Raw genomic sequence first — 17,956 nt, forward strand, 5'->3', positions numbered from 1 at the left:
CCCATAGTGAAGTGGCTATGTGCGCAGCCGTCAAAGGTGAGTGTGACTCTCTACAATAGATTCTGGCTGCTCTATATAGACATCTAATTCTCTTGTATCAAATGCTGTTCAGGTCAGCAGGTATTCAGTGGCATCTGATTGTGAATAAATGTAAGGAAGTACAGTGCATAAATTGTACCAGATACAGATTGGATTTGTCCTTTTTCATGAACACATTCCTGTTAGGAAAATATATTCTCACATGGGATCTGTAGTCAGATAATGTGTGTATCCCACATGTATTAGATGATAGCTTGATTCAATCTCATATGCATACACTTCATGGTATATCCGACGATGGAAAAAGACAGGTGTATACTCTTAATAGATATATTTGTCATATATGGTACCCAAAAGCAAATCCATATACACAGTTAGTAAAGATGTATACCATTAGTAACACATAAATCTTCGTGATGTATGACATATATACACTGTTAATTAGCATTCCACATCAAACAAAATTCCTCTTAGTCTCTGTAGTCTAACCATATATTGCACCGTAATCAGTGCCACGACATCTGATAGCTGTGTAGCCTAGACGGAGTATGTCTATCATAGATACAGTAGGCAAATATAACAGAGATACAGTAGACCGCAGCGGGTCAAGTAGTGTGGAAAAAACAGCCAACAATACAAGCCTGACTGCTGCCTCGATCGGAAGATGCCGCCTGTCTGCTGCTTGAATCGGAAGATGCCGCCACTTCTGATGACGTCACATGCGTGACATCCTACGTTTCCCGACGCATGTTTCGCGTATACACCACGATTCTTCAGGGGGAGGAGTCTAAAATCCCTGATCAAACCGGTGAGTATTTATACTCTTCTTAGAGAATATGTCCCGCCCTCTAATGACTCATGAAGGCGGAACCTATACCCGTGATCCAAACAGGTCATAATGTGTTAAAATAATCCACTCCTTTATTGTATAACCATAGACTATAACATAAGGTATTGATAGCGTATATATGTATATGGCGCTGTGACCATTAATATTGATGATAGTAGTTGCGTATATATACACTCCAACTACAGTGATAGGTATATTAAGTGCAGTGTGGCCATAAATAGATCAGTGAATATAAGGATACCTAGTTCTGATAAATTATTACTTAGGTTAGTGTCCCCCTAGTAGCCAATATAATATAGATATATCATCTTAGTTTTTATGTCATTTCATCGTTGAGGAAGTAAAATTCATGGTAATAATGATTTTAATATGTACATCAATAAATAAAGTTACCTATTTATCAATAAATGTATGGGTCCCTTTTTGCTTCGTATGAATAATGTGTATTAGTGTATAATATTGTGATAGTTCTAAATTTTCTAATGGGCAATAAAGAATAAATACAAAAACCTATATACTCTCAGAGCCGGAAGTGGTAGCAGCAAAGTGAAGGATCAAAAAAGGCAGCCACTCCTTAATATCACTTAAGATCACTTCCAGATCTGAGAGACGCCACGGAGGGAGGGTGCACGATGCAGGTGCACCTGAAGCCAGGAGGACACAGGGGAACAGTGGCTGATCGTGAGTACATTTGGTTCTCCACACTGACATTGCTGGGGAGTTTTACAAAACCGCTTTTCAAGGCTATCTACCCCCGCTACCCCGTCACTTACCCCCAATATCAGGCTGACCTTGACTTCATATGCTCCGTATTACTTACCTTATCCCTACTGTGCTATGGTCAAACAGGTTTCCTGGAGCTAAGTAGAATTCTTTTCTACATTGTATTCTATCTACTCATGCTTGGATACTGCTTTTACAAATATATTTGCTCTGGGGACATATACAGTTAACTCACCAGTTTATGCACAGGTCTTGTCTACATGACACCCTCTGCTTAGGTTTTTACAAGCTTTGTGATACGTTTTATTTTCCACATATATTTCCTTTTTTTCCTTTTTTCTATTTGGGTCTGGATTAGTGCACTCTGTTCAAATCCCTAGATTTTCCTGTTATTTCAACTCAACATGGATAAATCCCAACCTGCACTCCAATATACAGACACTCATTTTGCATTTAACTGCTTCAATCTATCTGCCAGTATGAACAAAGCAGCTTCCGTTTTTGAAGGGGAAAATAACATCTTTTGTGAGGATACACAAGATTTAAAAACACACTTTTTTCGTTTAGAGAAGCTCATTTCCCATACTAAAGGTTTCTTTCCCGGGGTACTTGGGTGCTTTCCATGTGGGAGATGTAAAGTCTGTAAACATGTTCAAAAGACAAAAACTTTTTAGTCTAATAAAGATAGCTCTAGGTCCTATCGTATGTTGTCCTTTGTCACCTGCAGAACTGACCATGTGATCTATATGGTCACCTGCAGCTGTGACAAGAGATATATAGGATTAACAACCAGACAATTTAAAATCAGAATGCTTGAGCACATGAGAAACATCTCCAACATGGATATCACACATCCGGTCTCTTATCATTTTAAGCTGTGTCAGAGGGGCAGTTTGACCAATTTCAAATGTATGATTATTGAATACATCAAACCACACATTCGGGGAGATGATAGAGTTAAAATTCTTTACCAACGGGAGGTCTTTTGGATTTTTGCTTTGGATTCATTAATTCCAAAAGGTCTTAACACCGAATGGGATCTAAAGTATTTTCTGTGAATCTTATTATAATGTATTGTATAATGTATGTTCTTTCCAGGTAACATATCTACTTATATTTGGATTAGCAGCTATCTCCCCTAACAGGGTTCAATATGAGTGTTTACAGAATGGCCTATAGGCATTCCCCTTGCAAGGGATGGTTTATTTGGCTATTTCAGACCACATATGCATCTACCTTAAATTGATGATACACACAGGGGCCAGGTTGGGCTCTATATCCATTTTACATTACTCTTTTGATATGACACAATATTGGTTCTAATATATATCACTTATGATGATTTACATGGTCTATATTGATTGATTATATCAATCATATTGTCTGATTTGTTATGTTTTGATATACTCTTATTGGACGCCATATAATTCATGCATAAGAGAGAGAACTAAAGTACTTATACTGTGTCCTTTATATATATTTATTTTGGACCCTTAAAGATATATTAAAATACTGTTATAATATGTAATTAACTTTTTCTTAACTATAATGCCATTGCAATGTTGTACTTGTATTAATGAGTTTATGTTTAATGATAGATAGGGAGTGACAGTATTGTCTCCAGTTCCCATTCACTCTATTTTTTGTTATCATGATTACCTTCAGGTGTTACACACCAATTAGATTATGGGAAGGGAGGTTTAAATAGTACCCTCCCCTGCCCCTATACTATACTCCTTGAGAAAGAAGACTAGCTGTTCGAAACACGTGGGAGGAGGTTTCTCTTATCTTGTCTATGGACCGTATCTGTTTTTATATAGTTTAATAAAAGTTTTTTTACTTTAACCTACTGGTGAGTACTGTACCTTTTTTGATCCTTCACTTTGCTGCTATCTAAGGTATGCTCCTTTTTGAGCAGAAGTGTATCTTTCTAAGCTACTCCTCCTCTCAGAGGAGGGGTTACAAGCCATAAAAGGAAAGTTTATTTTTACCAGTGTATTTTGCTTGTGTATGGATGTAAAACATGGACCTTGAATGCAAAAATAATTCAGGAGCTTTAGACAACTCAATAAGTATGGAGAGATGTACTGCTATGCTGGGTATTATCTGAAGAGATACAGATGCAGCGGCCGTTATTCAAACATTTCACAAGTTGTATACCTCGGAATACCCATGTCATGGCGCGTGATTTCTTCCAACCTTACCGCGTGTTGACTCTTTTTTATCGAGTGTAGAAAATGCATTTCAATGACAGTAGCACAGTAGCATAGTACTGTACACATTGCAATTCATTCATTTCTGCCACGGATACGTGAAGAATTGCACCCAAAGTAATCATAATCCATGAAATTTAAACAATTCAACTGCGGTATACACAGGCGCAAATGCCATGTGGAATACAGCAGAGCACATGAAAACGGCTAGGTGAAATGTTCGAATAACGGCCACTGCATCTGTAGGCAAAATAATGAATTATTTTCTAACCAAACAAAAGTCGGTGCCGTCATCACAAGGGTGAATACATTAAAATGGCAGTGGTTGCCAGACATATCGGAAGAAAAAATGACCACTGTTGGACAAAGATGGTACTCTACTAAATTCCATGGGAATTTAAAAGACCAAAACAACTACCAAAAGTGGGTGAAAATGGGAGTGGCTTGAAAAAGTAGTACTTGAAAGATTATTGGGGGTAGTGGATTAACAAGAGCTGAAGAAGGTGATGATATATATATATATATATCAGATGGAAATATTACTGTATGCTCATTTGCATGTCTTAGACAGGTCTGCAACCCCGCCTTTCACCATTATCACCCAGCACACAGCTCTTCCACTGCAGCAAGGGATTCAGGGAAATGACATGCAAATGAGCACACAGTGCCACCTTTTGCTTCAAAACAATTTTTAACATGATTCCCTATAGGCTTAAGCTTGCTGCATGGTCACAGCTTTGAGCACAGCCAGGGTTAAGATGCATAGCCATTAAACCCAAACACAGACAGCTGTTTCGACCTTAATGGGTCTCATCAGTGTGGGGTTGGTTATACTGGCTATGCACAAATCATTTCCCAGACTCCCTTGCTGCAGTGGAAGTGCTGTGTGCTGTGTACTTGGTGATAATGGTGAAAGGTGGGGTTGCAGACCTGTCTAACACATGCAAATAAGCATACAGTAATATTTACAGTTGCTATATGCTTTACTGTGGAGGGTTTTTGTCACTTTTTTTACCCACCATAACTTAACTAAGTTCCCAGAATCCCTTGCTGCAGTGGAAGTGCTGTGTGCTGGGTGATAATGGTGAAAGACATGGTTGCAGACCTGTCTAAGACATGCAAATGAACATACAGGAATATTTACAGTTGCTATATGCTTTACTGTGGAGGGGTTTTGTCACTTTTTTTACCCACCTTAATAAGTGTGGTGAATACCTACTCTTAATCTCAAACCAGCAGAGCCAGCAACCAACCTCACACTGATGATACCCATCAAGGTTGAAACATGTCTGTGAGTGGGTTTACTGGCTTTGCATCTTACCCCAGCCTTTGCTTAAAAGCTGTGCTTAAAGCAGCATACATTGGCTTAAGGGTAGCTCTGTAATAGGAGCTTGAGATAAAAGGTGGCACTGTGTGCTCATTTGCATGTCATTTCCCAGAATCCCTTGCTGCAGTGGAAGTGCTGTGTGCTGGGTGATAATGGTGAAATACAGGGTTGCAGACCTGTCTAAGACATGCAAATGATTATACAGGAATATTTACAGTTGCTATATATATAGATATACACATATACAGCTCAACCCCGTTATAGCACGGTCCTCGGGGCCACCCGATCCGAGAGCTATAACCGGGGTCGCGCTAATTTGAAGAAAAAAAATGGCCGCCGTCCTCCTGATCGGGAGGAGGGAGGAAGAGGTGGAGTGAGTGCCGGCAGCCCTATATGTCCCCTAGCAGCCACTGTAATTGTCCCAGCATTCTCCGCATCCCCTCAGCAGCTCCACACCCACCGATCCCCGCACCAATCCCCCCCCAGCACATGCTTAGTTGTCCAATATACTGTCATTGCGCATGCACAAATTAGTGTGTATAAATAAAGCAATTCTTATTGGGAGTAATGGCAAAATATCTTTATAGCAGGCAGCATTAGCATTAAAGTTACCTGCTGGAGAGTCCGACTCCTTCTGCCCAAAAGCGCCTCAATCTGCAGCGCATGTAACCGGGTCAAAGTCCCCCTGTAGCGCTCCTGCACATGTGCAGGGAGATAGAATCTTCCCCAAGAGCTAATAGTGCCTGTTGCGCATGCGCCCCCTAGTAAGCAATTCATATCCTAACTGTGCATGTCTAGGCAGATAGAACTCCTGCACTTGATACCAGAGACGACTTCTGCACATGTGCAACATAATACATAATTAGTAGACATACAGCGCATGTGTAGGCAGATAGAGCCTCTCCACAAAGTTTTATTGTGTTGTGATGTTAAAGACATATCAGTACCATTTAGGTGAATACCAATGTATCTGATATTAACACTAAGCCACAAATAATCACCAACTTAAATGCACACACCTATTGCTTCCCTTAAATATAAAAATGCACCAATCCCCCAGGCTCGCACCAATCCCCCCCCCCCCAGCCTCGCACCAATCCCTGCACCGACCCCCCCCCCTCCCTCAGCCTCGCGCCGATCCCTGCCAGCAGCCCCACAATACTCCAGAAGCTGACAACAAAGTTAGGGGGGGGCTGTGTGTAGTGTGCTGTGAGTGTGTGCAGTGTGTGCAGTGAGTGTGTGCATTGTGCTGTGAGTGTGTGCAGTGTGTGCAGTGTGCTGTGAGTGTATGCAGTGTGCTGTGAGTATATGCAGTGTGCTGTGAGTGTGTGCAGTGAGCTGGGAGTGTGTGCAGTGTGCTGTGAGTGTATGCAGTGTGCAGTGTGTGTATGCAGTGTGCAGTGAGTGTGTGCAGTTTGCGTGCAAAAAAAATGTATTTCTTAATTTATTTTTTTAAATTCGGGTCCACTCTCAAACCGCGTTACATGCGGATCCGCCTTATAGAGGATCGCGCTATAACGGGGTTGAGCTGTATACATATATATATATATATATATATATATATATATATATATGAAAAAAGAAAAGAAAAGAAACAGGCGCACACCTAGTGCATTAAAGTATAACAAATAGTTTATAGAACAATAAAATCAGTCAAATGCCCACTCACAAATGCTTTCATTTGGAACAGGACTTTGTGTTTTCTGGAGATTTTTAGACGTTGCAGGCTGTGTGAGGCTGAGAGGAAAAAAAACTGGATCCTTTTCCCCCGATGTCTCACTGACCAGAAGCAAGGAACTGGAGGTGTTGTTTCCCGGAGGGATTTCCTGTGCGGGGTACCCGACCGGAGGGACGTCATTTCCGGTTGCTTGGACCATGCAGAGAGCAGACAGGAGAGAACTCCATTGCTGATATCGGACGGCAGTACTGGCTTATGAGAGCCTATCTCATACCTGCTTTTAAACCCTGTACCTTTGTGAGTGGGCATTTGACTGATTTTATTGTTCTATAAACTATTTGTTATACTTTAATGCACTAGGTGTGCGCCTGTTTCTTTTCTTTTCTTTTTTCATAATTATCAACAGGGAGTAATGACCCCTTTGAAACGGGCTGCCATATATCTGGATGCTTTAATTTGGAACAGGACTTTGTGTTTTCCGAGGATTTTTAGGTTTTTTATTCACTTTTATATTTTTATTATTACATTTTTACACATGTTATGGTTATACGATATTATTTCTAAATATTAAAGTATTAGGTTATTGTTATTGAACATTTTAAATTCATTGTAGAACCCATTACCCTTGGTCAATACTGGTTTTAATTTAATTTACCCACTTATGCTACCCCATTAGATGTATTCATAGTTGGATTACTTAAATCACAGTTTTGTATAGGCTGTTTTAGAGGCGCTACTTCGTTGTTTTTTGTTTTGTTTTTGTTATATATATATATACATATATATATACATATATATATATATATATATATATATATATATATATATATATATATATATATATATATATATATATATATGAAAAGGGCAAAATAAGGTGCGCAAAACTAATTATCAACAATTGTTAAATGGTGTCAAATGAGTGCTGCCGTAATGTAATGGATGTACACAACACCAATAGCATACAAAAAGACAAAATCCAAAAGGCGCAAATCAGAGACAACAGGTGGTTAAATGTCTAACACCTTTGGGATAAATACGTAGAATATCCTTATAAGAATTCATGACGAGATACGATATATAAAAGAGAAAAATGCCAATATGGTGAAGTACGTTTTATCATATAAATAAAGCACAAGAAAAGTGTCTACTTACAATGTAGCTGCAATAAACAGGCAGGAGTGAACGGGGAGTATTTCAATAGCCTGATAAAGAAACGCTTTCGTTTCGAAACGCGTTGGAAGACTTCTAAGACTTTAGTGAGCTGATTCTATCACATCCGTACAGTACCCCTCTGAAGTAGCTATTACTGTGATATCTTGGTGTTGGACCGCGCGACCGAGTGACGTCATCCGAGGTGGATGGAGTAGCGGCAGCATAGAGTACAGCCCGGATCTATTGCAGTGGAACTGACTTTGTGCTACTATCCTCCTTTATGACTAAGAGGGTTATTGCTTACCTGGGACCTACCCACCATTTACCCATTCGGCGCCACTGGTGACTGAGCCACAGATCGATCGGGCTGGAGCGCCCTGTGGCAGATGTGGAACCCTTCATGCGGAGACCCCATGATATACCAGATGACATCTAAGTAGATGCGATTCGGCTGGTTGGTGCTTGGGTAATTTGTCCCTTGGAATGCTTCATTAATTCATCCTTGATGTACGCAGTTTACTTACCATTTATTGTGCCTCACATTATATATTTTTAATACACTATGAGCGTTGTGTGCAGTTTTTTTGTGTTTTTTATGTAAGGATACAATCTTTTCTGTGACTGCAGCAGAGGGGCTGGTGGTGTCAGGAACTCCTCTCAGGTGACACACTGTGTCCATAAGCACTGAAGTTTTCTTGGTTGAAAGTAAACTACATAGTCCAAATAGCCTTGAATAAGGTTTTACAGCACAGGCAGGAGAATGAAATGTCCTTACTTCAGACAGAAAGGGAGATCTATTCAGAGACACTCACCCTACACGTTTCGTCTGTGAAAGACTTCAGTGAATGCTCCAGATGAAGTCTTTCACGTGTAACCTTTTTTGACGTACAGTACTATTCATTACCCTGGTAGCACACACCAATAATAGCAAAATAGTTATTAACAGTGGTTTGAGCGGTGTACCCACTCATTATCTACTTGTACCAGGTACAATGATGCAATTTTACCAGGTGTAAGACCTAGTGACTGATTTGCGTAGATAAATTGTAATAACTCATATGTTACACATATATTGTATCCAATTGTGTCTAAAAAAACCTCCTTCTAGGGGCGCGCGCGGACCACACTTGGCACTAATTGCCATTCCTGCAGGTCCCGCCTCCAGGCTTCAATCGCGCAGTGACGTTAACATTGCGCAGCATGCAACCGCTATGCGCGCCCCCGCGCATGTGCGCAGATGCTTCCTCACTCTTCTGTGTAATGGGATACACCTGTGCTGTTTCCAGCAGCCAACCACAGTCCAGATTACTCATGAGTATGCATCCTCCTCATTGGACTATCTTCCCTACACAGTATATGCTCAGCCTGCCCTCTTGCACATTGCTGTGTTCACTATAGTCCTGACTGCTGTCTGTGTCTAGCCTTGTCCAGGGTTCTTGACCCTGCTTGCTTTTGGATTCTGTACTTCTCCACTCCTGACCCGGCTTACCAATGATAATCCGCACCTCTCCGCTCCCGACCTTGGCTAAGTACCTGCAACAATCTGTACCTCTCCAATCCAGACCTTGGCAAATATCATTAACTATCCTGACTTATCCAACACCAACCCGGCTACCTCAACCAATCTAAACTCTAGACACGCCCACACAGCTGTGACTTGGTGTTTATCTAATCCCCACCTCGGCCTCGCAGACACGCCTTGTTTGTGGTGAGCACACGATTACAAAATTTTATATACACTATTATGTTTAGTTGTTGTTTTTCATTTTTAGTTTGCCCATTCATTACCATTGTGGCAATCTATGCCCATATTGTAATTATATTTGTAAAGAGATTTGTAGTTTTTTGTGAGAAAGATCCCTAAATATTTCAATCTTACAGAATTCCAATGGTAATTGAAATTTAATTTGATTATTTTTACCTCAATATCTGATAAAGTTAAATTTAGTGCTTCTGGTGGCCGAATTAATTTTATAGCCCGAATGCAAACCAAACCCCAAAAGCTCTTCTTATAAATTGGGAAGAGAAGTCAGGGGATTAGAAATTGTCAGAATAATATCATCCGCAAACAAATATAATTTGACGTTTTCCTGGCCTATCTTAATACCCTATATATTAGGGTTCTTCCTAATTTTAATTGCAAGCGGCTTAATGCAAAAAAGCAAAGGAGATAATGGGCAACCCTGCCCAGTGTAATTTGTGATTTTAATTTTGGTTAACTTCCCACCTGGCATTTAAAAAAAAGCTGTTAGGGCATCATATAAGGCATGGACCCCTTTTAAAAGTTGACCGGAAAAACAAACTCTTGCATTGTTTTATCCAGATGTAAGGGGCGCCGCATCCCTTACATCCCACAATGCCCCTCTCCTCCCGGGGTCCTCGTGTGTCTGCATCTCCCGTCGCAGAGGCACGTGAACGCCGTGCCAGGATCGGCATCCCCTCCCGGTCAGTGGTGACCCAAGCTCCGGCTGCGCGTTGTGAACGCCGCCGGGGCAGACCGCCGCGCACACCAGCACCTCCTGGCAGTTGCCCTAGCTCTGATCCGCAGTCACGGGCGCGCGCACGCATACTGCTGCTCTCACTAATCTCCTGGAATCCTCAGCACCTGCCCTGCACCCAGCCTCGGCCTATCAGCGGTCCACTTACCTGTGACCTCACCACCAAAGGATTCTCATCGGCTCTTCACCAGTATTTAGTTCAATCAGCCCTAGGCTGATTGCTGAGCATAGTTAGTCCTTAGTTGTGCTTGCTACAAGCCACTTATCTGTTTCGTCTTGTCTCCTTATACTTAGACCCCAGCATTGTATCCGGACTCCTGACCTCTGGCACCCTTGGACCTCGGCTCACCCATTGACTTCTGCTCTCTCCTATCCTCGACCCTGACTTCGGACTCTGACTACTCTCGACTTCTCCAATCCTGATACGGCAGGTACCTCCTACGATCCTACACTCTCCTGCCTGGACCTGAAAACCCACAACCACGAGTTGCGCACCCCGGACCCGGCTTCGCGGCCTCGGTCAGTGTTTTCATATCCCCACCTCAGCCTTGTGGTCCAGTCCTGGTTTGTGGTGAGCATACACGTAAAGAAAAACCCGCACTGCTGGTGTTGAACCTGGTGAGGTGCTAACTGGGTGAGGACATAATAGTGTAATTAAAGAGAAAAAGAACCCAGTTTCCTAGCACTCCTTCACAACAAATGTATAATGATAATATTAAAATTACTTTATTAATAACTAATGAATAAAAAAAGGGGTGTTAAAACGTAATTAAATACTCTATAGAACAGCACGTGACTGTATCTGTTGGTAACCCACCCGGATCTAGGTGGGTAGATATGGTATGATCCCTGATAGATATTCGGGATCAATAGCTATATGTTATAGCTACCTGTAATGCAGGAAAGGAGTCAGAGAAAGCCCACTTAAGAGACTGTCTCTATGTGAGTGTATCGTGGCGTGTAGTGCGCTCTAATGGATACACTCTAATATCTGGTATATAATGCGTAAGGTTAGACCTAAATGTATCTACCCCGGATAGAGATTGCACTGGTTGCTATATAATCACCAGCGTTGACAAGGTTAAATCTCTATAGAGGACACAAATTGCCCATACTATTCTGCGCAGACTAATAGTCAAGCACTAAAGTGTGATAATGCAGTATCAGAAGGCTAAGGCATCTACATGTAGTTACCCATACACCTTGGAGGTGATGTAAGCCCAAATAGGCACTCCCTCACTACTGTCAGTATGGTGTGGGTAATTGTAAGATGTTTGTGTATAGCATCTAATAGTTCAGATAGAATAATATCTAAAATGCCACATATGCACACTCTCAGCACATTTGTAGTCACCCTTACAATTGGCAGAATGGTATACTGCGTAGGTGGTGGGGGCTAGTGTGAAGACACCCCCCCCACAGTATAGAGAGGGTGGGTATGGTGGTAGCACTGACTACTAGGGCTAATTACATGCACATGAGCAGCTGGGAGGCTGCTCATCAATGAGGAGATACACTAGCTAGCAAATACAGCCAAATGTGGTGGGGTACACAAGGGGTTAATATAGGATGAGGTCAATACCCCATAACACCCCTCCCCCCCTTTCCCTCAGAGTATTGAGCAATATATATGCACTCAATGATAGCGTGGGGAGCCGGTCTGACTGGTAATCGCATAGTCCCCTACATCAGCACTGATCCTGGTTATATCAGTGCCGATGTGCTCGAGGACATGCCTGTCTGTAAGGTGGGTTTAGCAAAGACTCCTTGAAAGCATAGAGAGTCGCGCGGTACTGGTATACAGCGCGATCCCGTGTCAAACAAGCACAGCTAGGGAAGCTGAATTGCGGTAAGGCGGATCAATATCCTTAGACTCTAATGTTTAAATAAACAAGCTTCCCGCGTGTGCAGAGAGAGAACTGCCGACGCACGCGTTTCACGTGTAAAAACGCTTCTTCAGGGCACGTAGGGGGAGGTCCCTGCGTGTGGAGGTGGGTTTTTATAGTCAACGTGAAATTTTCTGTTGTCTCACTTAACCCCTTCATCACTGCTGCATAACAGATGTAATATCCCACTTCCAGAAGTGCACTAGTTGTGGTATGCAACCAAGTAACTGCCTTGTTGCCAGAGACAATGTGTCCATAGACTGTTGCAAATGTGTCAATCCTAATGCAAAAGTATACTGGACTGAATAACTATGGCTATGATAGTGTTTGTATATGTGATGCTTAACTGTCATAATTGCTCACATAGGCTATGGGGTAGTGCTGTATGTCAGATTTGATATTCATTAAAATTTGTGATGGTTAATCACTAATAGTGATGAGGTATGTTCTTTGACTATACCTCTTGTATATACACTGTGTTCCATCAATTTGAGTGTGAAAAAAATATATATATAGATAAAAAATATATGATAAATGATATTTAGAACAAAGTGTGTCATTTTTATCAAGTTGTTGAAATTATGAATATTGTGATATGATATATTCTTTGAATGTAGGTTTTGGACGGCTGGTCTAATACTAAATTAATACTATTGAGAATATTGTTAAATACACGGGAGTTTATCCATGTATCCCTATTCAGGGATGGACACATGTTTGTGGGTTGAAATGAACAGAGATTGTTGGATTTATATGAAGGGGCTGAACACAAAACCCTCATTCAGTCCCCATGGGCTCAGTGTTCCTAAGGTATATATCCACCTTGATTCAATCTTCAATAGTTCATTGTCCCAGTCCCCGCGTCTAATTCCTGGGTAGAATTGGTCTATCCCCATAAAGGTGATAGCTTTTGGGTCACCCGGTTGACACCTATTAGCATGGGTAGCCACAGGGGTATCCAGTTTATTACGGATTGAACCCACATGTTCTAGTATCCGTATCTTTAGGGGGCGACGGGTCTTTCCCACGTACTTTTTCCCACACTTGCATGTTCCCATGTAAATCACTCCTTGTGTATTGCAGTTTATAAATTTGCGTATATCATATTGTTTCGTATTGTTGTGATTACTGAATGTTTTTGAAACTGTTATATACTGGCAAGCCTTACATCTTTGGCAATGATAGTTTCCATTTACACGGGGTGGTAACCATGTGGCCCTCGGTGTTGCCACAGTGTAGTGGCTATGGACCAAATGATCTCTCAAACTTTTGGCCCGTCTGCTGACCATTGCTGGATAGGGTGGTATGGAGTCACGAAGGTCTTCGTCCGCCCTGAGTATGTGCCAGTGTTTCTGTAAGACTTCCCTAGCCACCCTCCATTGTTTATTGAAGGTGCCTATGAATCTCACTGTTCTTTGTTCTGGATGCATTCTCTTTTCCATAACCAGCTCTGATCTAGCTTTCTGCTTAGCCCATTTGTATGCTCTTTTTATACTGTTTTGACTGTATCCCCTTGCGGTAAATCTGTCTTTCATGTCCCTTGCCTTTTCTTCAAAGTCTTCGTCCTTACTGCAATTTCTCCTTAAGCGAAGAAATTGCCCCACCGGTATTCCCTTGATTAATGATTTTGGGTGATGGCTACTAGCTAGGAGTATGCTGTTGGTGGCTGTCTTTTTGCGATAAATGGTTGTTTCCAGATTGCCATTGTCATCCTTTGTGATCAATAGGTCAAGGAAGCAGATTTGCTGTGAACTGTATTCAAGGGTCGGGCGGAGGTTGAGGTCATTCTTGTTTAGGATTTCTATAAAGTGTTTTAACAAGGCCTCACTCCCCCGCCACACTATCAGCACACACAGAGATTTAACCTTGTCAACGCTGGTGATTATATAGCAACCAGTGCAATCTCTATCCGGGGTAGATACATTTAGGTCTAACCTTACGCATTATATACCAGATATTAGAGTGTATCCATTAGAGCGCACTACACGCCACGATACACTCACATAGAGACAGTCTCTTAAGTGGGCTTTCTCTGACTCCTTTCCTGCATTACAGGTAGCTATAACATATAGCTATTGATCCCGAATATCTATCAGGGATCATACCATATCTACCCACCTAGATCCGGGTGGGTTACCAACAGATACAGTCACGTGCTGTTCTATAGAGTATTTAATTACGTTTTAACACCCCTTTTTTTATTCATTAGTTATTAATAAAGTAATTTTAATATTATCATTATACATTTGTTGTGAAGGAGTGCTAGGAAACTGGGTTCTTTTTCTCTTTAATTACACTTGTGGTGAGCATCCATGACATTATGCTCAGCCCAACAAACCTGGACCCCGCTGAGGTGGGTTGACGTCTACAAGAGCATTAGTGCCTATTCAAACAAGTAGAGGCTTGCCTCTAGCAAAATGAGGAGCGTATGGAACTGCTTCAACGCTCCCTAGGCACCATCTCTGACCAACTTAAGAATCTCATAGCTCCTTCCATCCCTGCCACACCTGCTTCCCCTCCTCCACAGCTGCTGGTTCCAACAGTATCCTCTCAACCCCGCCTACCTACTCCCAATCGCTACGCAGGAGATCCTTCAGCCTGTCGCAGCTTCCTGGGGCAGTTTGAATTTCTACCCTCTCATTTTCCCTCTTCCCGCTCCAAGGTGGCTTATATCATCTCCTTACTTACCAATGACGCCTTGGCCTGGGCCACACCTATTTGGCAGCAACGTCCGGATCTAACCTCCGATCTGTATTGATTCTGCGGGGAGTTCCGTAAGGTGTTCAACACACCAGGAAGGAGGTTAAATGCTGCTTCTTCTCTCCTCAATATTTTACAGGGAAACCGTTCCGTGGCCCGCAATGCGCTTGAATTTCGCACCCTCACGGCAGAGACTACTTGGAATGACGAAGAGCTGGCCGCTATCTTCTGTCAAGGTTTAGCTGAATCCCTTAAAGATGAATTGACTGCTCTGTAACGTCCCACTGGATTTAAGGAGCTCATCGCTCTCTGCATTCGTATGGACCAGCGGCTACAGGAGCAAAAGGCAGAGAGGGGAAAGCGCCCAAAAGGTATGCAACCGACTTCTGTTAGTCATACAGTCTTTAGGGATGCCGCTGCCTTAACTGTTGAGGAACCCATGCAGCTGGGAGGTACTCGCCTGTCTCTGGCAGAGAAGCAGCGCCAACGTCGTGCAGGCCTGTGCCTCTATTGTGAAAATAGCGGACACCTGGCAGTCGCATGTCCATCTAGGTCGGGAAACGCCAAACCCCAGTGTGTATCGGGAGGACTACATTGGGCATGGTAACCTCTCCGTCATCTCCCAAACTGCCTTCTAAGGCCCATCACATTAGCGGGAGACTTCGGAAACACCATAACAAAGGCCTTCCTGGACTCCGGTTCCAGCGGAAACTTCATCGATCAGGGTTTTGCTGGAAGGAATTGTATTCCGCTGATAACCAAGGATCGTCCATAGGTCTCATATCCATTGACGGTAGGCCCTTACAGCCCGCTTTCATAAACCTACAGACCGTGCCTCTCTGCCTCAAGATGACCAGTGGCCATTCCGAATGGATACAGTTAGACTCCATCCACACGCCGGCGGTAGATCTGATCCTGGGTCTTTCCTGGCTCCAGTTCCACAACCTCCAGATCGATTGGCTCTAGTCACAGCCCATCACATGGGGATATCGGTGTCGAGACTTGTCTAGATGCTCCCAAAGCTCTAGTAGGGGCCTCGGTTCTGGAACCAAGTAAGTCCCAACTCCCGTTGATCTATAGTGAGTTCAGGGACATCTTTGACAAGACCCAAGCCGAAGAATTGCCACCCCATTGCGCCTACATTTGCCATATAGATCTTCTCCCAGGCACCATTCCCCCCAGAGGCTGTTGTTACCCTCTGTCTCCTGCCGAGACCAAGGCCATGAGACTATATTCAGGAAAATTTACAGAGGGGCTTCATTCGCAAATCCTCATCTCCAGCAGCGGCAGGTTTTTTTTTGTGAAGAAGAAGGATGGTACTTTGCGTCCATGTATCGATTACCGCAGACTCAACAAGGTGAACATTAAGAACCGGTACCCACTACCCCTGATTGCAGAACTTTTCGACAGGTTGGAAGGAGCCACTATCTTCTACACCTCGACCTTCAAGGGGCCTACATCCTATATCGGATCCGTAGGGGGATGAATGGAAGCCGGCTTTCAACATGCGTGACAGGCACTACGAGTATCTGGTAATGCCCTTCAGTCTTTGTAATGCCCCTGCAGTCTTCCAAGATTTCGTTAATGACGTCTTCAGAGATCTGCTAGATCAGCACATGGTGGTCTACCTGGACGATATCTTCTCCGGTTAGGTGTAATTAGAGTCTCTCTCCCACTCGGCTCACCCATCGGAGAGGTGAGGAGTCTGCCAGAACCCTTGGCTACAAACCGGAATGCAGCCGAGTGGGGGAGAGACTTTAATTACACCTAACCGGAGAAGATATGCTGTGAGAGAGCCCTTCCTATCCGGAGCAAGCACAGGAGGCACATTACAAGCTGCGGACGGCATCCTCATGACGTTTTGAAACGCATGTATTCATGTGAGTACATGTGAGTAATCATTCACTTGTTTTTAGTGCAGGCTAATCAGCCGGTTTTGTCAGGCTTGTTTAAGCCTTTTTAAATAAATTTGTGACCCCCCTTTTTTGCAATTGTTCACTTTCCTTGTCTGTGGGCTCGTGGAGTTCGGGTGATTCTGGGAATCACGAAATCCCAAGAGATAAAGGAAGTACCCAGGGGATTCGTGGTACATAAGAACAAAAAGGGAATAAAGCACAGATTGTCTCCACTGTACCCTGAAAAAGACACTCCTGTAAGTGTATTCAGTCCACACTGGGGAAGTTGATATTAAGGGGTTAACATCAAACATCAGTAGTACTGCGCAATGGTGTACCCTTCTATCAATTTCAGGTGTATTGAAGAGCAGCAGCAGTAAAGAAACACTACAGCCATCCACTTCAAGTTTTGGACTTTGAGACACTCTTTAAAGACTGGATTGTTTCTTATGGACACAGTGACTCTTTAAGCGCCAGGTATCCTTATTTCACCTTCACAGTCTTGTTTGCAAATTGAGGTTATTTGCATTGTGGGAAGCCTACGGCAGCTTTGGCCTCTTGTTAATCACAATTGTTTTGTTTTATCACGTGTATGTTACACTTTAATAGGTTTAGCACTTGAGTTAGGGTATTCACTTCTTTTTCTTTTATCTTCCCATTCCTGATCGACCATGGGAACATCTCTTGATGGACTTTATCATCGACCTTCCTAAAACAAAGGGGATGAATATGATATTAGTAGTGGTCGACCGCTTCACTAAACAGGCACACTTTATTCCCCTCAAGAGCTTACCCAGTGCTCCTACATTAGCCGAGGTATTCGCGAGGGAAGTCTTCAGGCTTCATGGGTCTCCCAAAACTATAGTTTCTGACTGGGGTTCACAGTTTGTGTCCAAATTCTGGAGGGCTTTCTGTAAAAAACTCAACGTGGCTCTTCATTTCTCTTCTGGGTACTACCCGCAGACTAATGGTCAAATGGAGTGGACCAACCA

At 42.7% G+C, this 17,956-nt stretch overlaps 1 long non-coding RNA gene across 2 annotated transcripts in view; it reads left to right on the top strand.

The window, feature by feature from the left end:
* The first annotated feature begins 1,418 nt into the window (after positions 1-1,418).
* Positions 1,419-17,956, top strand: part of LOC142492003 (uncharacterized) — a 32,036-nt gene continuing 15,498 nt past the window's right edge. For both annotated transcript variants that reach the window (XR_012800653.1, XR_012800652.1), the window contains exon 1: positions 1,419-1,570. This is a non-coding gene — a long non-coding RNA (uncharacterized LOC142492003). The remainder of the gene's footprint in view (positions 1,571-17,956) is intronic.

The sequence above is a fragment of the Ascaphus truei genome, chromosome 4 (assembly GCF_040206685.1).
Source record: "Ascaphus truei isolate aAscTru1 chromosome 4, aAscTru1.hap1, whole genome shotgun sequence".
Taxonomy (NCBI): Eukaryota; Metazoa; Chordata; class Amphibia; order Anura; family Ascaphidae; genus Ascaphus; species Ascaphus truei.